The following is a 26,262-nucleotide window of genomic DNA, read 5'->3' as shown; positions in this document are numbered from 1 at the left end:
CAGGCTGCTCTCCTCGTTCTTTTCTGTCCGTGCCAAGCGGATGCTAGTCGTTCCACCTTTGTTCGGCTTCCCAGTCGGGAAAGTGTCCCCCTCCCCAATTCTACATATTCTTCAAGGTGACCACCTTAAGAGCCACCTCCTTTCTGTCTCCCTTCCTTTGTTTCTTCTCCTCAGACTATGCAGTACAGTTGACAAATATCTTATTGTCAGTCAGTCAATAAACATCTAAGAAGTACTTTCTGTGTGCCTGGAGTGGCACCTAAGAGCTGGAAGGTCAGACCTGACAGGATGAGCCTCAGGAGAGAGAATACCAGGCTGGGTGGAGTGCCCCTTACCAGGAAGAGATCCATGCAGCTGACCCCTGGCTATGAGAGTAGGAAGAGATGTGGAGTGTGCAATGTCAGCGTTGGGAGGAGCCTTGGAACCCGGAATCACAAACTCAGCAGCCCAAGAGCTTGTCTCTGTTTTTGGAGCTTTTACCACCTAAACCCTTCTCTCTGTCTCTCTGTGTCTCTCTGTGTGTCTCTGTGTGTCTCTGTGTCTCTGTCTCTGCCTCTGTGTGTGTGTGTGTGTATGTCTCTCTCTGTCTGTTTCTGTTTCTCTGTGTCTCCGTGTCTGTCTCTGTCTCTGCCTTTCTCTGTGCATGTCTCTGTCTCTCTGTTTGTCTCTGTCTCTGTCTCTCTGTGTCTTTCTGTCTCTCTCAAGGCTATATTTATTGGTGTCTTTTGTATTTGTATCACCTTCAGTTCTAAATATATCCCTCCCCCTCCTCTGAATTAGTGAGCCATCTCTTATAACAAAGGACCAAAAAGAAAGCAGGGGCAAAACGATTCAGCAAAACAGAACAACCACCAGTTAGTCCGAGAGTATGTACGATGTTCCATGAACTCAACTGACAAACCAGCAAAAGGTGGGGGGGCACCCAGCGTTAGTGAGCAGCAGATGGGGATTTGAACAGTGGCCCCTCCGGCCTCCTGAGCCAGGCCTCTACAGCTGTCTTCCAACCCTGAGCCTGGAATGACACCTTAGAGAACGTTAGAACACAGCATAGAACGTACCTCTGGATAAATAATTTTTGAATGCAGACCAGAGTGGCACAGTTAAAAGGAACAATATGGTGTCAGAACAGATTGGAAGAAACCAGAGAAATCACCCCGTGTGTGTGTGCTCGTGCATTTTAGTATCTCCTTGCTCAAACAGGGCACTCCACACAGTCTGACATTCTCTGTTCTAAGGCTCCTCTTGCCGAGCTTATCCCTGGTACATACGTAGTAGGTGCTTAATAAATGTTCAGTGACTGACAATACAATTTTTGCTGAATTGAACCGAATAGTCTGAGGAAAAAAAAAAAAAAGAAGGGAAACAGGAAAGAAAAAAAAGGAAAGAGGCAGAGGAAAACTGGGAAGAGAAAGAAGGTGAAAGAAGAGTGTTTGAAGAGGGGGTAAGGAAAAAGGAGTGAGGAGACAGGAAGGAGAGTGGAGAGAAAGGAGAGAAGAGGACTGGAGAGAGGGAGAGGGAGGGAGGGTGAGAGAGAGAGGAGGGAGGGAGGGAGGGAGAGAGGAGAGAGGAGAGAGGAGAGAGGAGAGAGAGAGAGAGAGAGAGAGAGAGAGAGAGAGAGAGAGAGAGAGAGAGAGAGAGAGAGAGAGAGAGAGAGAGAGCTGGAGCCGCTCACCGGCCGCCGTCAGCCCGCCGAGGACTTAACTAGGGAGCGAGCCAGCGAGCGCTAGAGCGCGGAGGGGCAGCCAGTCGGCGGGGAGCATGAGCGAGGCCCGGGGCCGCGGCTGCTGCGAGGAGAGGCGGCGGCGGCGGCGGCAGCGCTCGGGAGCAGCCCCAGCCCCAGCCCCAGCCCGCCGGCAGCGGTGTCCCGCTCCCGGGGCTCTCTAGGCGCCCAGGGGCCGCTTCTCCGCCCTCTTCTCTCTCTCCGTGCCGGGCCAGGCCGGCCGGCGGCGCCTCATGCGGGCCCCCCGAGACCTGGGGGCTGCTGCCCACCTCCGGTGACGGGGGTCGAGGAGAGCTCTCCTAACCCGGTCCGTGCAGCCGGCGGCAGAGGAGGAGGAGGAGGAGCAGCAACCGCCCCGGGCGCCCGTCCCCGCCAGGACAAGGTTCGGAGGGCAGGGGCTCCAAGCCCCGGCTCAGTCCTGGACGTCCCTCCAGCCCCGGGGCGCACGCGCTGGGGAGTCCCCGGAACTCAGAGCTGCGGGCGCCCAACGCGAGCCCGCGGAGCCGGCACAACTGTTGCAGGCGGCGGCGGCGGCGGATGCGCCCTTGGAGAAGCCGGCTGCCGGCGGCGGCCGCTGGGACTGCCTGGCCACCGAGGAGCCGGGAAGCTGCGCCCAGGTAAGCCAGCCGGCCGGAGAAACCCCGGCTCTTAGGAAGCTGGGGGAGTGTGCCGGGGCCCCAGGGCGGAGAGGGGGTGCCAGCTGGTCCTGGGCGCTGGGTGCGGGGAGGGGCGCGTGCCAGGGTAAGTGGGGGTGGGGAGGTGCAAGCATGCAGGTCTCAGGCTCAGGGAGCTCGGGCAAGGCGAGCCCAGCTCGCACAGGGGGTGCGTTCTAGCTTGTCCCAACAGCTTGAAGGTGGAGTGCATACCGGCTTGACCAGAACGCACTTGAAAGCGGGGGGCATACCAGTGGATGAGGGACGCATCTGGGGAGGGTAGCGCGTGCCAGCTTGACCCGGGCGCACCTGAAGGGAGGCGCATACCAGCGGATCGAGGACGCACTTAGGGAGGCGGGGTGCGTATGCTAGCTTGACCGGGGCACCTGGGGGGAGGGGAACGTGCCAGCAGTTCGGGGGCACACCTGGGGAGGGGATTGGGGAAACCAGTTAGCAGGTTCAGGGCCAGCAGAAAACAAGGCGCAGGCAAACAGGTCCGCGGCGCTAGTGGGTGGGGGCTGTGCCAGAAGGTCCCAGCCGCGCAGAAAGAGGTTAGGGTGTCGGCAGGTCCCGGGAGATAGCGGGGCCGGTCTGTGGGTAAGGGAGCCTGCTAGCGCTCTCTAATGACTCGGGAATCCAAGTTGGGGAGGGGGGGTACCAGGATGACGAAGAGGAAGGTTTCTTTCTCTTCCATCCCAATCGTCCCTAGAAAAGCTGGGGCAGCCAGCAACCCCTTCTCCGCCCCCGCATCCCCCACCTTCCATGGGCGCCTCTGCTCCTCCTGAATCTTGGGCTGCGGGCATAAGGCTTGCTTTCGATCCGCGGCCGAATCAATATTTATCCCTGGCACCGAGGGCATTAGTCTTTAGCACCTTCGGAAGCTCATTAGTGCTCGCTGTTGCCATGACAACTAGACCCGAAGCTTCATCAGATTTTATATATGTATATACATATATACACATATATCTCTTCAAATTATTATTATTTGCTATTTAGCAAGACGGGGGGGAGTGGGGAGGGAGCGGGTTGGGGCTGCACCCATCAGCCAGTAAAGCATAGAGGCTCGCCCTATCGCCGCTTATTTAGAAACGCCAGCTACAAGGCTTCCCTCCCCTCTTGGGGGAAGGAAGGTAGACAAGGGGTGTATAATAAAAAGAGCTCCGGGATATTTAATTCTGTAATAAGCGCCTGTGTGGGAGAGAGCGAGAGCGAACGGAAGAAGCTGTGTGTGGAAAAACTGGAAGCTAGCACGGGAAGATCTTTTACTCGGAGGTGGGGCGACGGAAGGGTTCCCCCTTCCCTTCTTCCTTCTTGCCTTTCGTTGAGTTCTGCTGACTGGGAGGCAATAGCCCGAGTTCGAATTCTGTCCACCTCCCTCCCCCCCAAGGCCCCCTGCGGAGCCAGTTTCAGGAAGGTCCCGGATGGTTTTGGGGGGTCGTTTCATCCTTAGAGAATCTCGGGGGCGGGGTGGGGGTCCCCCTTCCAGGCTGGTACCGAGCACACTCGTTCCAATGACCAGGAAGCGCCTGCTCCCTGTTCCTAACGCCTTCCCTGATGGAAGGAGTTAGGGCTCATCTTTGTCTAGTATAGGCATGAATGTATTCCTTAAGAAACAACATTTGTTCCCGAAAATGAGTTAATGGTAAGGGGGGTCCATCGGCTCTTCGCTAAAGTCGGATCCTCAGATAAGCAAATAAACCAGGAGTTGACCGAAGGCCATTGGTTTGCAAACTCAGGGGGATTTATTTCCCAGTAGCTTTTTAGCTGCCCATAACCAAGGGTCAGTCAGTGGAGACTCTCCCTCCAATTCCCACCCCTACCCTATGCTCCCCCCCAAAAAAATCTTTCTTATTCACCACTCACACACTATTAAAGCTGAGAGAGGAACCGGAGAGATTCTCTAAACCGGTTTTCTCATTTTGCTAAAGGGGAAACTGAGGCCCACTGTTGCAGGAGAAAGATGAGGGAATCTGGAGTCATAGAAAGTGGATTTGAATCCTGATCCTAACCCTTCCCACCTCTAGGTCCTGGGCAAGTCACTAGCAGTCTCTGGGACTCAGTTTCCTCCTCCGTACAACAGGGGATTGTACTAGGTTATCTCTAAAGTCCCTACCCCGCTGATCTTATGACTGGGATTCGGTTCTGGACTCCTCAGCCAGAGCTCTGGGAGAAGGGGTATAGGAAGTGTCCTAAGAAAGAGAGACAGAATGGACAGGGACCCACCTTGATCAGCCCTTGGGGGGCTAACATGGGATGAGCTGTGAATCCGGAGCCCAGAGAACCTATGTTCCAGACCTAGTTCTGTTTTCCTTTCTGTCCTCTTAAATTGAAGTCACTTTACCACCAGAGGTCCATCTGTCAAGTGGGGGTTTGAACTCGATGATCCCTAAGGTCCCTTCCATCTCTGAAGTCCTAGGAAGGGATGGAGATAAGAAACGAGGCTTTCTGACCAGGAGAGGATGAAGCTTCCAGATCAAGGCTGGGATGGCTGGGGTAGCTAGAGGAAAGAGGCTGAATTTAGCCCAGACTAGACAGTAACATTTCAGAGAAGGTGGGCTCTGGTCTCCTTGAGTTCCCCTGAGCCAGAGACCAAAAGGCCAATAGAGTTAATCCAGTCAAACGAAGTGCCCTCTTCAGAACTGAACCCCAAAGCCAGCTCCTATTTTGAAGGTTGAGAGCTGTTATGAGGGGCAGAAGCTCTTTGAGAAGGTCCCCCCCACTTCCTGAGCCTGGATCCTGAAGGGTTGTTGGACTGAGAAGGGAGGAAGGATTTTCTTTGGGGATCCTAAAGCCCCCTTCACTGCTCCCCAGGGAGAGCCCTGCTCTAGAGGGGGTGGGAGGGGAATTAAGGAGGAGAGAAGAAAAGGGGTGAGCCAGCACTCTCTGGTTTGGAACCTGGGGTGGGAGAGGCTTTCAACACAGCCATTAATGAATAGTCATTAAATACCTGCCTTGAGCTCAGCCTGGGAAAGAGAGGATGCTGGGCTGGTCTTAGAGTCAGGCTCTTACCACTTATCTCTGAGGCCTTTGCCACTTACTGGCTATGGGCAGTCACTTAACCTCCACATGCCTCAGCCAGCCTCCTAGTTCTACTAAACCTTATTAAATTTCTACTAAATCCCAGTGTGGTGTCGTGGAGACGATGCTGCCTTTGCAGGCAGTGAAAATGGCTTCTAATATTCCCTCTAATGTTTCACTCTCCCCGGGACTTTGGACAAGTCACAAACTTCCTGAGCCTTGCTTTCCTCTTCTGTAAATGAGGGCACTGTCCTAGACAGCTCTGATGCTAGATCTGTAATCCTGCTGCTGTCTGTGTAGGTGGAAGGAGCTCTGTGCCGGAGAGATCTCAGGTCCTTGGGGAAGAGGAGAGACACACACACACACACAGAGAAAGACAGTCAGAGAGACAGAGAGACAGAGACATAGAGAGAGACAGAGACAGAGACAAACAGAGACAGAGACCAAGAGAGAGACAGAGACACCAAGAGAAACACACACACACACACACACACACACACACACACAGAGAGAGAGAGACAGAGACAGAGAGAGAGAGATGAAAATAATGAAGGCATTGTCCTGGTTCCTAGGGAACTGACAGATGGAAATGATGACAGCTCTTCTTTCTGGTGTTTCAAGGTTTACAAGGCTCTGGTGATGTGTAGCTGCATTTTACAGATGGAGAAACTGAGGTTGGAATGGCATGATTTCCCTAAGGCGACATGGTAGTGACTGCCCAAACTGAGACTCAAACCCTCAGAATTAGAGTAATAATTAAGTGGTATAAGTATTAATTCATGCCTTCTGATGAGGGAGATGATGAGCCTTTGTGCTCTGTATCTAACTGATTTCCTTCCTTTCTGCCTGTCTTTTATTGGGGGGGGGGAGGGAATGAGGGTTTAAATGACTTGCCCAGGGTCACACAGCTAGTAAGTGTCAAGTGTCTGAGGCCGGATTTGAACTCAGGTCCTCCTGAATCCAGGGCTGGTGCTTTATCCACTGCGCCACCTAGCTGCAGCCTGCCTGTCTTTTTAAAGTCCGACTCAGATGCTCCTTTTCTGGAAGCTTTGCCCAATTGGCCACTGTTAATAACAACTTCTGCTCTTTTCCTCATATGTCTAGCCCTGGAGGGACCTCAAAGGGCATCCAGTCCCACACCTTCATTTTAGAAATTAGGAAACTGAGGCACAGAGAGGAACAGTAACTCATACAAGGTCACACATTTAATAACTGTCAGGGCTGTAGCTTGAATTTGGGTTGACTCCCAATCCAGAGCTCTTTCCTGGCATGACCTGTTCAGGTAACATTTTTTTGTATAACTCATACCCTCAACATGTAATACTGTTCTCCTTCTCTGGGGGGAACCTTTTCCCCCTACTTCATTCTCACCTCCATTCAGGCAGAGGTCCTAGTGCCTCTTCTATGTGGGATCTTTCCCCAGCACCAAGCATAGAATTCAGCACACAGTAGGCATTTAATAAGTGTTTGGGTTGACTCGAGGTACTTTGTATCACTGAAAGTGCACAGCACTTAGCATCAAAGACCTGGATTCTAGTTTGAGCTCTGGACACCCACTAACTTAGTTGTGTGGTCTTGCTTCTGGAGACCTCAGTTTTCCCCTCTAAAATGAGGGGGTGAGGGTTGGGTTAGAGGATCCCTAAGTTTGAACTGAATTGAGTATAATGTCTGTCTTCAGTGAGTTTTCATTTGACAATGGATTGGAGAAGTTTAGGGTCCTAAGAAGAATGGGGACCCTAGCTATTTGTCCTTAGCCTCCTGGCCCTTCCAGTCTCCCAACCCCACACCCATTTCTTCCCCACCTAGGGTTGCATCCTAACACCTCCAGGGCTCAGAACTGAGTTCAAAAATGCAAATCCCTGCTTACTACTTACTAGCTAAATATTTATAGCAATGACAAAAATAAAAACAATAACTAGGGGGCAGCTAGGTGGGCTTCTTGACAGAGGAATATTAACAAAGTAACTGCTGCCTTGAGCCATGGGGTGCTAGATCTTAGTTTGGTCTTCTAGGAAAATGCAGAATGGGGAAGAGGGGTGCCTGGAGGACCCTAGATCTGGAGGGGGAGGATGGGAATCTAAATCTGACCTTTGCCCCTTTCTACCTGTGAACCTTGGCAAGTGACCGGACTTCAGTTTCCTCATGTCTAAGGTTCCTTCTTGCTCTTCTGAAACGTGTCCGAATACATTTGTTCATCTAAGATGGTGAGGACTGAAGACCAATAATGCCAGATGAAGCAGTAGAATGTGAAAAGAGACGGGTCATGCTTTAAAAGTAGGATAAAACTGCCTACCCATTAGATTGTAGGATCAGAGATTCAGAGCTGGAAATGACCTTAGAAGTCATTAAGTCCAATCCCTTCCTTTTACAAGTAAGAAAACAGACTCAGAAGTTAAGTGACTTGCTCAAGGTCATATAGTTAGTGAATGTAGAAATCAAGATTTTAACTCAGGTCTTTCTGACTCCAAGTCCACCTCCCTATTCACTATAGTGTGCTGTCTCTCTGATGTACAGCAAACAGGCTGCCTCTGAAGGTACCGAGCCTCCTGCCACTGGCAGTTTTCAAGGAAAGCCTAAATGAGTACTTGGCAGGGATGTGGAGAGAGTATTTCTGGTCAGGTATGAGTTGGACTTCATACCCTCGGGGTCCCCTTCATCCCAGGGATTCAATGATGCTCCGGATTGGCTGTAGCTCTCTCTGCAATCTGATGAAAATAATAAGGTGGGTTACGGATAGGTTTTACTCTTGCTTTCAATTTTGGCCAATATTGAAGAAAGTGTGATGTTATTTTGGGTGTATCATGGGACTCACACTTCAAGGCTGGAGAAAGAGAGAAATGCTTTCAGAGCCCCATTTTCCAATGCAGTTCTTTGCAGGGACAGCAGAATTCTGGCCTCGACTCAATGCCATCAGTACCCATGACCACAGACAGCTAGCCCCTCTGCTTTCCCAACAGTCAGATGCAATGGCTTTGGGCTCTACGTGATCACGGTTTGTCTCATTTTTCAGAGATGTGTGAAGAATTCTTCCCAAGCCCTCTTAAGAGCTTCCAGGACTTAATTCAGTGTTAAATGAGAGTAATTTAGGAAACTCACAAATTATTTGTTAATTTCTGGAAGGCAGTTTTCACATCTGCCAAAGGAGGTGCAGACATATGGATAGGAATGAGTTCCTATGTATTTAAGATGGGGGAGAGGAAGGGGAGCTATTGAAAAGACAGGAGATTTAAAAAAGAAAAAGAAAAATCTCTATTCAAATTCAACATGAACATAATAAGGACAATAAAACACCTGCATGTAGTAGTGAGGTGGGCTCAAATCCCTGTTCTATGTAATGATGGGCCAGTCAATCAGAACCACAGATCTAGAGTGGGAAGGGACCTTGGAGGTGAGCTGGTTAAATGCCCTCATTTTACAGAGGAAACAAAAGCCCAAGGAGGCCTTGACTTCTTTAAGCTCACACAGATAGTGAATGACTTCATCTCTCTCTACCTCAGTTTCCTCATTTGCAAAACAGTAAAAATGCCTGAATAGACAGACTTCCCAGGAAGGTCAAGATTACCAGATTAGGTGTAGCTAAAGTGCTTTCTAAACTCTATGCAAATGTCAGATCTTACTATCGTCATCATTGCTAGTATGACTTTGTTGTCCAGATAGGGACAAATATTTGGAATATTTCGTGTGGTGAAGACTTCTAGGTCTTTGGCAACAACTTCACTCTCAAATATTCCTCCATCTCAACATACTGTTTTTGAGGAACCTAATTAAATAAATAATAAAATGAATAAAAAATAAAATATGCATTGAGCTTCCAGCAGACCTGTAACTCACTGGAGCCTCTCCGGGAAGGTTTGTAGACCCCCAACAATGGTGTGCCATTGGTGTGTGTTTTGGAAGTCCAAAGATGAGGCTTGAAATCACTTCTCTGACACCAGCTCTGTATGAGCCTGGGCAAATCAGTCTCTTGCTATAAACCTCATCTGTAAAATGATGGACAAGGTGGTCTAAGGGGTCTCCTCTTTGATCTGGTTCTGACTGTCTCTATATTTTAACCTTCATCTGTACAATAATGGCAGCAGTTGGGAGAATCAAATGATTCTGAGAAAGGGAAGATTGGAACCCATGATCTAAAATTCTACATTAGGAAGCTAACCCAGGAGAAATGGAAGGTTGTAAAGAATATTCTGAAGACAGAAATACAATTCCATTTAAGGAGGAAAAGGGGAGGGAGTAAGAGACCTTCTGGATGCCCCTCAGTGAATTCAAGGCTCCAGGCCCAGAAAAACTCCTGCTTCCAGGATACTAAAATAACTGATAAACCTGATTGCTAGCTCCTTCTCAACGATCTTTTAAACATTTTTAGAAGAGAGCTATAGGAATAAAAACAAATGTCTCTTTTTTCAAGAATGGGAAGATGGAGTGTGGAAACTATTAGCCAGTGAGCTTGTCTTGCATTCCTGGTGAAATTCTAGAATATGTTATCAAAGGGATAGTTTGTGAGTATTTAGAAAAGGCAGCAGTGACATCTAGGAGTCAGCACCAGTCCATTAAGAACAAAAGTCACAGGGCAACTGGGTGGCCCAGTGGATAAAGAACTGGCCCTGGATTCCGGAGGACCTGAGTTCAAATCCGGCCTCAGACACTTGACACTTAATAGCTATGTGACCCTGGGCAAGTCACTTAACCCTTATTGCCCCACCCTACACCCCCCAAAAAAACAAATCACAAGAGACTAGGCTCATTTAATTTTTTTGATGGGGTTACTAAACTGGTAGATCAAGGGAGACCACAGATAGACTATACCTGGGTTTGCACAAAGCATTTCACACAGTTCCCCCCCCCATAATATCTTTGTAAACAAGACAAAGAAATCTGGGTTAGTTGATTAGACAGATGGGGTTGAGTCAATGAGCTCAAAAAGTAATCGATTGAGGTTTTTCCTTTTTGCTCTGATTCTTCTCTTATAACATGACTAATGCAGAAATATGTTTAATGTTATTGTACATATATAACCTATATCAGATTACTTGGTGTCTTGGGGATGGGGGAGGGAGGGAAAAAATTTGAAACTAGAAATCTTATAAAAACAAATGTTGAAAACTAAAAAAAAAAAACAAAAACACAAATGGATTCAATTGATGGGCAACTTGGTGGTGCCATAACGCAGAGTGCTGGACCTGGAGAACGGAAGACTCATCTTCTGGGTTCAAATCTTGCCTCAGATACTTCCTAGCTGTGTGACCCTGGGCAAGTCACCTCACCCTGTTTGCCTCAGTTTCCTCATCTGTAAAATGAGCTGGAGAAGGAAATGGCCAATCACTCCAGTATCTTTGCCAAGAAAACCCCCAATGGGGTCATGAAGAGTTGGACAGGATTGAAACAGCTGAACAATAATGATGAATTGATGTCAACTTGAGGGGTGGGGGTCCAATGTGGAGTACCCTAAGGATCTTTCCTTGGTTTTGTGCCATTTAATATTTTCGGATAAAAGTACAGAAGACACCCATCATAGAGAAGACACAGAACTGAGATGGATAGTTACACATGCTGGATGACAAAGTCAAGATCGAGTAGCATCTTGACAGGCCAGACCACAGGGCTGAATCCAAGAAGATGAAACTTTAAAGGGATAAATATTCGTTTCCACACTTGGATTTAAGAGAGTCATCCTTGCAAGTACAGAAGAGGTACAGTTAAAAAACAGCTCCTCTGAGAAGATTGCTGGGGTTCCCTGCCCAAACATTCCATCTGAGCCAATTATAAGAGATGGTAACAACAACAATATATAAATGGGATCTTAGGCCATGTTCAAAGCTCCATATCTGGAAAGAGGAAGGTACTTGTTTGCTGAGATTCTGTCCTGATCAGACACAGCTGCAGGACAGGGATGCATTTGAGAAAGGGTCTCTGCAAGCAGGAGAGAATCCAGAGAAAGGCAGCAGGGATGGGGAGGAGACCCAAGACTATTCCATCCAGAGATAGGCCTGGGGATACTGGACCCACAATGTCATTGGTTTGGGGAAACTTCCTCTCCCAAGGGAGGGTGAGGAAGGGGCAGCACTGGGGGAGCACCTCCCCGGAGAATTAGCTGAAGCACTGAAAGGCTGCGTGATTTGCTCAGGGTCAAGGACATGGACCGGGCCCTCCTAACTCAGGCCAGTTCTCCCTCTACTATGCCATACTAACTCTGAGGCCTCTTCCAGCCCTGAGCTACTGTGAAGTGATCCTGTTTAGCCAAAGCCAAGGACATGTAACCTGGAGAGGCATGCTGTGTGGGGGAAAGAGCCCAGGGTTTGGAATTTGAAGACCTGGTTTTGAATTCTCCCTCTACTTGTCATTGCTGTGGCTCTGGGCAAGTCATTCCCCTCTCTAGGCCTCCTGTATAAAATTAAGAGGAGACTCAATGATATCCTTGGTCCCTTCCAGTTCCAGAGCCTATGAATACACTCTTCCTCTACCCCTATGTATCCCCTCCACAATCTGTTCCTTCTCCTCATGAGCATTAATGACAGTACCATCTTCCCTCTCACCCAGATTCCCAACCACAGGCACATCCCTCTCCCTCAACCCCCCCCAAATCAAACAATTGGCAAGGAGTGGCAGTGGGGGAATAAGGAATCTGGATTTGATCCCTCCCAGGGCAGCTCTAAATCCATGACCTTAAATCTATGAATATTGAATCTTCCTCTATGACACTTCTCATGCCTGCCTCCTCTCCACCCTCGTGGCTGCCACCCTTGCTCAGACCCTCATCACTTCTCCCTTCCACTATTTCAGTAGCTTCCTAATTGGTCTGCCTGTTTCCATTATCTTTCCTTAACAGTCCATCCTTCAGACGGAATAATAATCTTCCTAAATCATAGATCAGACCACGTCATTTTGCCTTTAGTGGTTCCCTAAAATATAAACACCCGTCAGCTGGCACTTAAGGGTTTCCACAATCTAGCTCCAACTTACCTTTCAACTTTATTTCATATTATTCCCCTTCATTCATTCTATGTTCCAGCCAAACAGGTCTACTAGCTAGCTGTTTTCTTATCTTTCTCTATCATCAGGCTGTCTCCAAGCTGAGGACAGCGCTGGGAATCTTTCTCTTACTTCAAAGTTTAGCTGAGGGACCTCCTCTTCCAGGAAGTCTTCCCTTACCTCCTAGATCCCCCTCAGACCCATACAGGTGAAAGTGAGTTCCACTTCCTTAAATTTCCCTACAGCCCTTTTGTCTGGGCTTCCCTTTTGTCCCTGGTCTCCCTCCTGTTACGTTGCCGGTGCCTTGAAAGCAGGGACCCTATCATTCCTCATATGGGGATCCAGGTCAAAGCCTTACACAGTGACTAGATGCCTGTTGTGTAGGGGCTTGGGATTAAAAGAGAGAATGAAAACAATCCACACCCTCAAGGCCTTACTTTCTTTCCTTCTTTTTTTTTTTTTTTTTTTGCCAGGCAATGAGGGCTAAATGACTTGCCCAGGGTCACACAGCTAGTAAGTGTCAAGTGCCCGAGGCCAGATTTGAACTCAGGTCCTCCTGAATCCAGGGCTGATGCTTTATCCACTGTGCCACCTAGCTGCCCCAAGGCCTTTCTTTCTTTCTTTCTTTCTTTCTTTCTTTCTTTCTTTTTTTTGCAGGTCTATGGGGGTTAAGTGACTTGCCCAGGGTCACACAGCTAGTAAGTGTCAAGTGTCTGAGGCTGGATTTGAACTCAGGTCCTCCTGAATCCAGGGCCGGTGCTTTATCCACTGTGCCACCTAGCTGCCCCAAGGCCTTACTTTCTATTGGTGCCTTGTTTAGTTGAAATGGAATGAAGGAGTGGGTGGGTGGGGCCAGGTTATATAAGGCACTGAAAGGAGCAAAGGTTGTATAGAGCAAAAGATGGGGAGGAAGTAGGTTTTCTGGACAAACAATCTGGCAATGGGCAGAGCCAAACACTCATTCTTTAATTTTCTCCCACCTCTTCATATGGATAAAGTGTTTCAGCTAGGACTGCTGGACTAGTGCTGGCCATGTTGCCATCCGGGTCTTCTGAGGGGCTGGAGAAGTATCAGTCACCTAATGGTGTGCCTCCCAAGCTGGGGCTCTATCAGCTCTATGTGTAGCTTCATCACAACATCCCCAATCTCAAGCAGGAATCTCAGAGGCCACCTAATCCAGTACCCTCATCTTACAGATGAGGAAACTGAGGCCCTGGGAGATTAAGTAATTAGCAAAGTCACACAGGTGACCAAGCTTCTGAGGTGGGATTGGAACCCAAATCCCCTGACTTCAGCATCAATGCTCTCACCACTCTATCATGAAGTGAGGAGGATCCAAGTCCAGACGCACGTTAGTATCACCTCATCTCTGTCTCTGAGAAATACAAAACTTCTATCAGCTGTTCTGAGACAAAGACTTTCCCAAAGGATCTAAAGTCCTGCCTGACCCGAGCATTAAGACATCTGTGTTTGAATCCCAAATCTGATCCATAGTAGCAGGTATCTGAACCTGATTTCTTCATCTATAAAATGGGAATAAGAGGTTGGACTAAGTGACCTTCATGTCCCTTCCCCCTCTAAGGACGTGTGATGCTGCATTTTATTTTACTAGACAAATGATTTCATTAGAATCTCCCACCATAAACCTAGATCAGCACCAGTTCAGTGATTTAGTCTTTGGGAGCTGCCTGGGGGCCTTGACAGAGGAAATGATGAGCCCAGGGTCACGTGGCCAATTTGTTCCTCTTATTCCCAAGTGGGTGATGCCTTAATGGCCACTGAAGATCCAGCCTGCCCCTGTGTCATCTTAACTGCCTTACTAGAGGGTCTGAAGTGTTCATCCTATGAGTCCCGCCTTTCTTATCCTGACTCAAAGTCCAAGGCTCTTTCAGCTATACCACACTGCCTTCGTAATAGTACAGGAACCCCCAAAAGACAGCGCTGTGGGAATGAGATACATTTTAATAAAGTCAAGGAAGGAGAAGGAATTGGGGAAAGACACAGAGCATGTGATCCTTCTGGGGCCCAAGTGAGCAACTGTAGTAGTAGTAGTAGAAGGAGTAGTAGTGGTAGTAGTAGTAGTAGTAGTAGGAGTAGGAGTAGGAGTAGGAGTAGTAGGAGTAGGAGTAGGAGTAGAAGGAGTAGTAGTAGAAGGAATAGTAGTAGAAGGAGGAGGAGGAGGAGGAGTAGAAGGAGTAGTAGTAGTAGAAGGAGTAGAAGGAGTAGTAGTAGAAGGAGTAGTAGTAGTAATAGTAGTAGAAGGAGTAGTAGTGGAAGGAGGAGGAGAAGGAGGAGCAGCAGCAGCAGCAGCAGCAGCAGCAATAGTAGTACCAATAACAATAACAATAAATGTAATATTCTTATGGCACCTAGATGGTGCTGTAGATAAAATACTGGGACTGGAGTCAAGAAGACCTTAGTTTAAACAATTATTATATAATATTATTACATTATATGTAATATTGTTTAGGTCAGCAATATGGCATAATGGATAGAGTGCTGGACTTGAAACCAGGAAGACCAATAATCTTAAATTCAAATCCCGTCTCAGACATTTACTAGCTGTGAGGCTGGGCAATTCACTTAACCCTGCTTGCCTCAGTTTCCTCTGCAGTTGGAGAAGGAAATGGCAAGCCACTTCAGTATCTTTACCAAGAAAATCCCAAATGGGGTCACAAAGAGTTAGACACCACTGAAAAACAACTAAATAAAAAATAATGTCATTACAATAATTATTAATGTGATAATAATAATTATCATGGTAGCTAAATGGTGCATGGGATAAAGTGCTGGACTGGAGTCCAAAAGACCCAAGTTAAAATTCAACCTCAAACACTTACTAGCTATGGGAGCCTGGGTAAGTTACTTAACCCCAGTGTGTCTCAGTTTCTTCATCTGTAAAATGAGGATAATAATAGCACCTACCTTTCAGGGTTGTTACAAGTATCAAATGAAATAATAATTATAAAACACTTATCACAGTGTCTGGCACATAGTAAGCATTATATAAGTGCTACCTAAAAATAACAGTAATCATTCCAACCTGACCTATTTAAACAAGCTGTTAATGATGGAAAATGGGAAATAAACAAAGGAATAGATATCAACACAGGCTTAAGGAAGTTGAAACATCAATCAAAAACCACAAGGAGGAAACAAAAGACACCAAAAAACACCATTAGCTATTAAATACACATAAACACAATTTGCCTGTATACATTGGACAGACACTATATGTGGACAATGAGTTGGACTTGAGAATTGAACAAGAAAAATCCAGGTTGGATTGTTTTAGGCAAGTTGACCCCAATCTTCTCTCTGAAACATTTTCTCATTTGGTTTTAGGTTCATAGATTTGAATATGGAAGGAACCTTAGAGATGATTTCGAACAGTTCTCTCATTTTATAGATTAGGAACCCGGGGCCTGGAGAGTTTAAATGACTTGATAGGATCACATAAGTAGCAGAACTTGGATTTGAACCCAAGCCCCAGGCCCCCAAGTTGAGGTGGCATCTTTCCTGATGCCTCATTTAGCTCTCCCATAATCTCCTTAGAACAGCCCCAGGATGGAGGAAGAGCAGAAATTGTTGCCTCAGTTTTGTTCATGAGGGAGTGGAAGTTCAGAGAGTGAAACTGACTCACAAAGATCCCACCATAAGTGGAGCTAGGACCAGAACCCAGTTCTCCTGCCCCAAGCCAGGGCTTTCTACAGAACACTACATGCCTTTCTTCCAACAGTGGGGAACCTCTGTCAAATCTGATTCAACTGGGCCCCTGCTCTGGGTGTGGAAGTCCCAGAAAAGGTTCCAACTAGCCTGAAATCTTTACTTTTCTTCCTATGGAGGCTGAGGAGGAATTGAATAACTATCCTTTTGATGGTAATGATGAATTCTCCAGTGTTTTATTAGCTAACATACCCCAAAGCTATGCATTAATTAGACCTCCAAAATACTGTTTACTCAGGCATCATCTAATACTGTGAAATGGAACCTTTTCTCTCTCTCCATTATAAGGTATTCTCATTAAAAATAAAAGCCAGAAATCTGCTTATCTTGGGGCAAAAGATTGCATTAGTCCCAGGGAGTATGAGGGATCATTTATCACAGATGATTCTGTGTCTTAATGGGACTATATTCATCTGAACAGAACCTGAAGTGCCTTGAATGCTACAGTTGAAAGTGACCCTCCCCAGGGCTGAACATATTACTCCCTCACTCAAGAATCTTCAATCACTCCCTACTGGACCTAAGATGAAATACAAATCCCTTAGCCTAGCACTGAATGCCATATGCAGTCACTCAGTCAATCAATCAACAAACATTTAATTAACTGCCTACTATGTGTGAGGTAGTGTTCGACCCCATCCACCTGCCTTTTCACTCTTACATGTCACATCCTTTCATGCACTCTACAATCCAGTCAAATGAGCTTTCTTGATCTTCTCCACACTTAACATCCAATCTTCTGCCTTTGCAGAAGTGTGTCCTCCATTATTAGAAAAAACTCCCTGTTCACTTTTGCTCCTTAAAAATCTCAGATTCAAGGCTCAACTCTGATGTCAACTCCTACAGGCAACCTTTTTGAATTCATGCCCTCAAAATAGTTTGTACTCAATTATCTGCATAAATACTGTTTCTGCAGCAGAGTGCAAGCTCATTGTGGGAAGGGACTGTTTTCCTTTGGTGTTTGTATTCCCCAGCACCTATCTCAGCCTCTTGCACAAAGTGAGTGCTTTAAAAATGTTTGTTGAATAAATGAATGAATGTGAGATCTGGGAGGGACAGAGAACATCAGAGCTTTAGGACAGAGAATGTCAGAGCTGGGAGACACCTTAATTAAAATCTGTCATTGTATAAGAAAGGAAAAAAGGCTGGGGAATTGAGGGGGGTGGCAATGACTTACCCATGACCACACGATGAGGTAGCAGAAGGGCCACAACTCGAAGCTCTGTTGTTTGGCCTCTTCCCAGGGTCCCTCCGGTCTTATGCCCCATACTTGAAGTGCAGATTCCTTGCCCAAGTTTCATGATCCTTTAGAAGCAGAATGGCAGGGTTCACAAAATGTTTTTCTCTCCTAGAAGGGAGAGGTGAGAGAGGATTTCCCCACCTCCTCCCTTCCCTTCCTTCATCCTTCCCTTTGTTCTGTCTCTTTAGTGGTATTTGCATAATTTCTGAAGTTGATTGGCCCAAAGGCAGCTCCATTTAATCACTCCTGACAATTTTCTGGTTGCAGCAGCAGCTGTCACCAATTAGTTGTGTTAGCAGTAATGTTTCTTCTTAACTCATCTCTGCAGAGCCCCTACCCCATGCCTGCCCTGATGAAATAACTGTGCCTGACAGCTGAAGGAACACAGCAAAGCCATCAAGTCCCAGGATCCCAGAAGTGGAAGGGTCCTTAGAAATCCTCCCTTTCCTTAGATGTCCTACTCAGGTGCTGCCTCCTCCAGGAAGCTTCCCCTGATTTCCCCCTTGACTCTCAGATTTCAACCTCCCACCCCAAACTATCTTGGCTCATTTTGTATATATTCTGAATACACTTATTTAACATTAATAACTGCAGTTCAGACCAGGGGGCTGGGGCACTAGAATCAGCCTCTTTTCACTAAGGAGCCCCTTTGTATAGTCTGGCCCAGATTCAGTTCTGGGGGACCCTGCCTGTCTTTAAGACAGGACAGGGGCCACTAGGTGGCACAGTGGATAAAGCACCGGCCCTAGATTCAGGAGGACCTGAGTTCAAATATGGCCTCAGACACTTAACATGTACTAGCTGTATGACCCTGGGCAAGTCACTTAACCCCCATTGCCTTGCCAAAAAAAAAAAAAAGGACAAATTTATTTTTTCCCATGCCCACTGGTTCATTGAATCTCTTCCCACTCCTAAGCCCACTCCACCCTCATTGTAGTGAAAAATTGCCAGTGTGAAAAATTCTATGTGAACATTGACACCTCAGAAGTCAGCAGACACTAAAAATCAGAGCTTAATTTGTTGTTTTGTTGGGTGCCTAGACTTAAAAAGTGGCAGAGAAAATGTTAATAATGCAGATTAAACCTGAGTCTGTTTCTAGGGAACCTATTGTTAAACATTCATCTGCACATGCCTATAGTGTCCCCAGAGGAGTAGAAAGGGACTACATGAATAAGATGAATAAGGAATGGGACAGCTATTTATTTTCTGGACATAAAAGAAGTATGTGTCAGAGATAGGACAGGAACCTAAGTCTTCCTTTTTCTGAGACTCTCTATCCTCACTGATACCTCTCACGTAATAGATGCTTAGTAAATGTTTTTTTGATTATCACCCTCAAATTGATATTAGAGTTAACTGATTCTTATCTGTCTCCTCTAAAGCCCTTCTTCTTTGGTGGACATGGCCCTGAGTTTTCCAATGGCACCTAACTGGTGGGCAGAGCCAACTAGAAAGTCTTCTTCCTGGGGCAAATACAGTTTGGGGGTGGGGTATAGTGGTGGCAGCTCAGAGGACAGTCTGCCCACAGGTGCAGTCATACCATTTTCCAGAGGATCCATTCTTCCCCCATTGGGGGTTGTGTTGGTAGGGGAGGGGAGATAAGCTCTAAGATGAAGACATCACAACAGTGAAACTCTGAGAGTGGTGGATGCCCAAGGAGAACCTTTCCAAGCTCTACAATTCTGGCATTCAGTGCTTCTGGATGGTGTGCCAGGATGGCTGTGGTCACATACCGGAGGAGCTGTCACAGAAAGGGAGGGCTACCTTGTTCTGCCTGGCCCCAGAGGCCAGAACCAGGCATGATAGGGGGAAGGCACAGAGGCAGGTTTCAGAGTAGTGGAAGGAGAAACATTTCCTAACAATCAGGGTCTACCCAAAGTGAGAAGGACCACTCCAGGAAATAGTGGCATCTCCATCAACGGAAGGTGTTGAGCAGAGACTGGATGACCACTTGTTGGGGAGTGGGTGGAGGGGATTCCTATGCATGTGGAGGGTGAACTTGAGATCTCTTTCAAATCTGAAATTCTGGGGTTCTGGAAGGTTATTGGGAAGCAGGTCTAAGTGAAATCGAGGGAAGCATTTTACCAATTCAAACTTCAGTAGGGAGGGAAATGGGCTGTTTTGTGAAGTGGAAAACTCCCCACCACTTGAGGCACTAAAGCAATGAAAGGTGGGATGTGTGGAAAGGAAAATTCCTCTCTCAGGCAGCAGGTTGGACTAGGAGACATCTGAAGTTCCTTCTAACTCTGCTTTTGACTGAGGACATCTTGGCTGGGCTTGAGGCCTGAAGAGCAGGAGCTGAAGCCCAAAGAAGCCCAGAGGCAGGATTAGGAAGAGGCTGGGCCTGGGCCTGCCCCCGGCCTTGACTCCTTCCTATGTAGTATCCTTCTGATCTAGTCACAGGATTCAGAACTAAGAGGAAACTTCATTTCCCTTAGAGGGGAACTGACTTGCCCAAGGTCACACAGCTAGTAAGTAAGATCCAGGATTCAAATGCAATCCTCTGAATTCAAATCCCATGCTTTTTCCAACCTATCATTGTTCAATTACACAAATATTTATTAAGCATCTACTGTGTACAGCACCGTATGCTTAATTCTGGGGATACAAGGATGGATCCAATTTTCTTTTTCTCTTCAGGACCATTATTATCTAATGGAGGACAGGTGAGGGTACTGAGATTGGTGGGAGGGAATCAAGATCATAGCATTAGGGACTCAGCACTCGGGCTTCAGACACCATCTAGTCCAACTCCCTCATTGTAGAGATGGGGAAACTGAGGCCCAGAGAGGTTTAGTGGCTTGCCCAAGGTCACACAGATAGGATCTTAGACCTAGATCTGGAAAGGACTCCAGAGGTCAGCTAGTCCAACCCCATTATTTTTATAGAAGAGGAAACTGAGGCCAAGAAAAGTAAGTGATGTCAGGTATCCAAGGTCACAAGGCAGTAAGTGGGAGCCAGGTGCTCTGGCTCCAGATAAGGTGTTCTCTCCACCAAACTTCCCTGCCTCTCCTAACTTGCGGATGAAAGCACACTGGCTTTGGAGCCAGAGGCCCTGGGTTTAAGTCATTTCTCTCCCCTGGGCCTTTCTTCATCCACAAGAAGAGGGTGCTTGCCTAGTTGCTGTCGAAGTCTCTTTCTGGCTCTTAAGACTGTGATCCCAGGCACTTCAACACTTTGCCAGAGGCCAGCCTGGACACCTCCATTGATTTAAATTCACAGTTTTTATTTTTGTACATTGGATTCATGTGGTGCTTGTCCTCCAAAGAGCACAAGGGATGACAAAAGGTTGGCCTATTTATACAGCTCGGCTTGGCAGGAGCCAGTCAGCTGCATCTATTTTGTGAATGGGCTCAGCTGCTGGGAAGCCAGGTGGCAGCAGAGGTAGCTGTGGTCGGGGCAGAGGGAGCGCCAGTCTGAGGGGCACTGCTGCTACCCGAAGAGGCATGATTCTGGGCAGGGCCACCCCTATCCATCTGTAAAATGAGGAAGTTGAGAAGCTCGCTCTCTCTGGTCCCCATCAGTTAAGCAGATGTTTCTTTTGTATATGCCCACGTATGTATGTGGGGCAGCTAGGGGGTGCCATAGTGTGCAGAGCGCTGGAACTGGCGTGAGAAAGCTGCATCTTCCTGAGTTCAAATCCAGCCTCAGACTCTTATTAGCTGTGTGACCCTGGGCAAGTCACTTCACCCTGTTTGCCTCAGTTTCCTCATCCGTACAATGAACTGGAGAAGGAAATAGCAAAGCATTCCAGTATCTTTGCCCAGAAAACCCCAAATGGAGTCATGAAGAATTGGACATGACTGAAAGACAATTAACAATGACAAGATATGTATATGTATGTGTCTATAAAATGTATGTAGGTATGTATATGCACACACACACACACACACACACAAACACACTTTGTTTCTCTGATAGAAGGTAAGGTCCTTGAGGGCAGGAACTAGTCATTTTTTTCCTTTGTACCCCCAGTGCCTAGCACAGTGCCAGGCACATAGTAGGTACTTAATAAATACTTGTTGATGATTGATATGGTCTCTTCTGTTGGAATGTAAGGGCAGGAAGGGCAAAAAGGAAACAAAGAAGGAAGCAAACATTCATTAAGTACCCGCTATTTCTCAGGGACTGTGCTAAGTATTTTGCAGCAATCTCATTTGACCATCAAAACAACCCTGGGAGGTAAGCACTATTATTATTCCCATTTTGCTGTTGAAGGAACTGGGGCAGGCAGAGGTTAAAGGACTTTTCCAGGGTCACACAGTCCAAATTTGAACTCAGGTCTTTGCATGCCATTACCTATCAGAGTAAGCATTTATTATTGTTTGCTGTACTGGGTACCAAAAGTGCCAGTAGGCACTTCATAAATGTTGATGAGTTGATTGATGAAGCACTTACTGTGTTCAGTGCATAGCACCCCTTAGGGTGCACAAAGATAAATAATCCTGGAACCCTGACTGCCCTCAAGGAGTTGAGAAACTGTCAAGATGGGAAAGCCATACCCAAGAGATATAAGAAGTAAAATGTTGGTACAGAGAGGAGAGCTTTGAGAGAAGCAAGGAGGGAGAGGATCACTACATCGCTGAGAGGGAGGAGGGGAAGTGACCAGCGAAGGCTTCATCAAAGGGATGATATCTGAACAGAAGGATGGACACATGTCTTTGAGAGGGCACCTGGAGGCCTCTCCTGCTGAAGGTACAACACCAGCAAACTGTGCCAAAGCAGGCAAGGACTCTCTGAGGAATTCCCAAGGCTGCCAAGTAATCAGGTGGCAAGAAAGCAAATGGCCTCCTTGCCCCTTAAAGGGTCAGTTGTGTCTACAAGAAACAAGTGACGATCCTCCGGCAAGGAGCTGTTGTTGAGGGTATGAGACCGAGCAAGGTCTGATGCTGTACCTGCTTAACTTTGAAGAAAGCTAGTGGTTACAGGAGATAGAGATGAGAAGGGCGTGGGCACCAGATGTAAGTAAACTCTAAGGGGATGACACACTGGCTTTTTCTCAGGACCAATAAAACCAGATTTTGAATGTCCAGTCCAGCAACATGGACCTCAGAAGAAGGTCAGACCTTGGAGGACCCCGAGATATCATCTATTCTCAATTCCTCATTGTACAGAATGGGAAACTGAGGCTCAGAGAATTTCAAAGTGTCTTCCCTTTCCTGGAGGTGAGAGATTGTGAGACAGAATCTATGCTTACTGAGTCAGCTTTAGTTAGAAATGGAGAAGGCAAGAACTCATCTATGTCCTGTACCCAATCACTCCAAGTCATAGCCTCCATGTGTAATTTTCAAGGGGATATTTACAGTGCCTCTTCCAAACTGTGGCTAGGCACTTCATCCTCAAAGGAACATGGCAATTTGTTGTGGTCATGAGGATGGGGAAGAACGATCTTCCCTGAAGATTCTTTAAAGGATATTCACCTGGATAAGAAAAGGCCAAAACATGATCCCAGGTTCCCAATATTTTTGCTGGGTGCAGAAGGCACGGGGGTTGTAGAGTCAGTGTCAAATTGTTTGCCTTCTCAAGGAGGGAGGAAGGAGAGAAATTGGAACTCAAATTTTTTCTAAAATGTTTTAAAAAATTTTACTTGTAATTGGGAAATATTTAACAAAATAAATGAAAAGAATTTTTAAAAAGAATTCCAGACTTAAAGTAAGGAAAACTTGGGTTTAAATCTTGTCTATGATAGTTACTACTTGTGGATGTCACTTCACCCCTCTTTGCCTCTGCTTCCCCACCTGTTAAATGAGAAGCTAATGTCCCCTCTGGTTCATAATCCATGGTTCTGTGTGAGGCCGGCCTCAGAGGATGGCATGAAGGGCAATGAGAAGCCCCTTCTCTGGGGTAGCCTCATCCCTAGCCCAGGGTGTGGTTTCAATTCAGTCAGTTTCATCTCTCATACAGGTTTGAGATTCTTATGTAGATGAATTGTTATGTTGTGTCCCTCTCACTTTTCTTGCAAAGATACTGGAGTGGTTTGTCATTTCCTTCCCCACTTATTTTACAGATGAGGAAACTGAGGAAAACAGGGTGAAGTGACTTGCCCAAGGTCACACAGATAGTAAGTATCTGAGGCAGGATTTGAACTCAGGTCTTCCTGCCTCCAGGTCCAGCACTTCTATCCATTGCCCCATGTAGATGAGCAACTGGGAACAAAGGTATCTGTGTCCTGAAGGAATGTTCAGTGCCTGCCTGGTCCCATCCCAGGCCCTTAAGCAATTCAGCAGATCACCTAGGCTGGTGAATATCTATTTTGTACCAGAAACTTTCTCCTTCACATGCAGTCGGGGTGGGGTGAGCACTGCCCTTTAAACTTTTCATATTTATTGTACATGTCCCCGCCATCATCATGTAAGCTCTATGTTCCAAAAAATGATGGAGTTTGATGTGGCCTGTGAAGTTTACCTTGCCTGAGTTGCTCTGATTTTATAGCGAGCCTTTCAGCTGTCTCTGTCTCATCAGAAGCAGGTCCTCCCTGGCTAGGCCTTGTCTGATGGTGCCCTGATGGCTGGTAAGAAAAGGGGCAAGTCAGGAGAGACAATTCCATCTGCCTGCAGCCTTGGGGGTCCTCAGCTCCCTCCCAGCCTGAGCTGTCCCTTTACTGTGTTCCAGACACCACCTCTTACCCTTCCTGCTTTGTCTAACAATGGAGTCAGTCACAGGCTGGTTCTATTATTCTCAGCCCTCCTGTCTCAGGAGCCAGGTTTCCTGCCCCCATTCTGTGGATAAACTCTGTTGTTCTGTGGACAAGTCTCTCTCCTGGTTCAGGCATCTGCTATCTTCTCTGGGTAGACGTGAGCCTCCCAGGCCCTGAATATGTTTATCACAGTTCGTGCTTCCTCCCTTCCTATAAACATAAATGTTTCTTTTAAGCAATGTGTATGTCCCCTGTAGGAGGGGTCCAGGATAAAAGGGAAAGCTGAGGTCTCTTGGACCTGGCCTCAGTTAGCATCCTCTTCCACCACTGCCTAGCTGGGAGCCTCCAGACAAACTTCTCCCCTTCTCTAAACCTCTGTTAAATGAGAGGATTGAGATTCATGCTCTATGTCCACACAGGGTTATTAGAAGGAAAGCGATTTTATAAACACCCAAGTTCTGGGAAAATCCAACTTATTATTTGGGCCATAGCAGCATTCCCAAGTCAAGTGGTGAAGTCAACAGGCACTGCCTAAGTAGGGCCCTGCACTCTGGGATCTTACGGCCCGGCAAGGTGACAACCTGTGCATATATAGGTATAAGCAACCTATATACAGACACACAAGTCCATGCGAGGGAAGGGTTAGCAGCTCTGGGGATTAGCAGGGTTTGTGTGGAATCTGCTGCTTAGGTTGAGTTTCGATGGAAAGTGAGAAATGAAAAGACATGAAGCTCAGGAGGGTAATCTAAGCCTCCTATTCTTCCCCGCCCCCCACCATGACCTTGTATTTGCTTTGTCTGTCCTCTGTCCTTGATTTTCTGTGTAGAAGCTGTTCTTCACCACACAGTGGGTCTTACTTTGCCCCCCCCATCCCGGTGCTAAGGTCTACCAGAACTCACAGTCTGCCCTGCTGATCAGCCCACCAGATCACCAGATCCACAGGCATTTCTCTCTGACTTGCCAATTCATCCTTCAGAGCATGGAGCCTTCCCCTCTGCCCTACAGTGGGATCTTATGTCCGTGTTCCCTTGCACGGAACTTGGTATTCCAAGCCTTCTTGAATCTTCCTCTATGTGTTTTCTCCCCCAGTGAGAAGGGGAGCTCCTCTAGGCAGGCACTGGCTAGGTTTTCCATCTGTAGCCCCAACTTTTATCCCAGTCCTTGGCTCAGAATAAGCATTTACAAATACTTTTTGATGCATTCATTCAACCAACCAATCAACATGCAGATATTGTGCTTACTCTATATCAGGCATTGGGACAGACCCTGGGGATACAAAGAAGCAAAAAAATAACAAAAGCACAGAACAAGCAAACTAAAACAAAGTACAACATAACAAAGCACAAAACACGAGTTTTACATTGCAGTGTGTTGGAGTAGAGTCGGAGTACTTGGGTTCAAATCTCACCTGTGATGCTTACTGTTTGTGGAAGCCGGAATATCATTTCCTTCCCTGGGCCCTAGTTTCCTCCATATTCAATGAGTGGGTTGGATTGGATGGCCTCCCAGGTCACCTTCTTGCTCTAGAACTTGGATCTAACAGGGGAGATAACATGAATAGAAACAGACGTATGCAAGATATAAACTGCATAAAGTTGGGGAACTGTGGAGTTGGCAGAGACCCCAGAGGGCATCTGCCTGCCTATTTTCAGTCACTCCATCCCTTGTCACCCTTCTCATCCCTACCCAAGCACAGTTGTTATTCTTTATTTCCCAGAATCTGTCCATTTTGTGCCCTGTGGCTTTCTTAAAGCCTTAGAATATTTGACTCCAAGGATTTTTAAGTCTTCAGCTCATAGAATCAGATGCTTTGGAATTCAGAGCTGGAAGGGCCATCTCTCTCTAGCTCTTCCTATATAGCACCTACTATGTGCCAGGAAAGAAAAGCTATTATTTATATTTCTGGTAGAGCTTGAGGTGAGGGTGAAGGTTAAGAACTCAGTATACATTTGTTGGATGGAATAGAGTGGAATTTGGGCAGCCAGGTTCCCTAAGTCCAGCAAACCAGACTCTGTCTCTTGCATCCTGGTCAAGTTCTTTCCCACCCTGGTCCCAAGTCACAGATCTACTACCCCTGGAAGGGGCCTCAGCAGTCTCCCCATACAACTCAAACATTCTGCAGGTGAATAAACAGAGGCTTAGAAAGATTAGATAACTTGCCAAGGTCACACAGCAAAGTTCTAGGATCAGAGATGAGGGGCATTCGGTGGCCATCTTATCCAAGCTCCTCATTTCACAGATGAGGCTGTGAGAATGTGACTTGGTCAGGCAGTAAACATCAAGGACAGCACTCAGGCCCAGA

The 26,262-nt window shown here is 46.9% G+C and overlaps 1 protein-coding gene across 2 annotated transcripts in view; it reads left to right on the top strand.

Moving 5' to 3' along the window:
- The first annotated feature begins 2,222 nt into the window (after window positions 1-2,222).
- SHISAL1 (shisa like 1) overlaps window positions 2,223-26,262 on the top strand; it is a 129,936-nt gene continuing 105,896 nt past the window's right edge. The window contains exon 1 of one of the 2 annotated variants that reach the window (XM_043966961.1): window positions 2,223-2,337. The gene's annotated coding sequence lies outside the window, so the exon portion shown is untranslated. Of the gene's footprint in view, window positions 2,338-2,554; window positions 2,733-26,262 lie in introns of those variants that run through there. The other variant, XM_043966962.1, reaches the window with a different exon arrangement.

This window comes from Dromiciops gliroides, chromosome 5, assembly GCF_019393635.1.
Source record: "Dromiciops gliroides isolate mDroGli1 chromosome 5, mDroGli1.pri, whole genome shotgun sequence".
Classification (NCBI taxonomy): Eukaryota; Metazoa; Chordata; class Mammalia; order Microbiotheria; family Microbiotheriidae; genus Dromiciops; species Dromiciops gliroides.
This window is presented reverse-complemented; position numbering and strand designations above follow the sequence as displayed.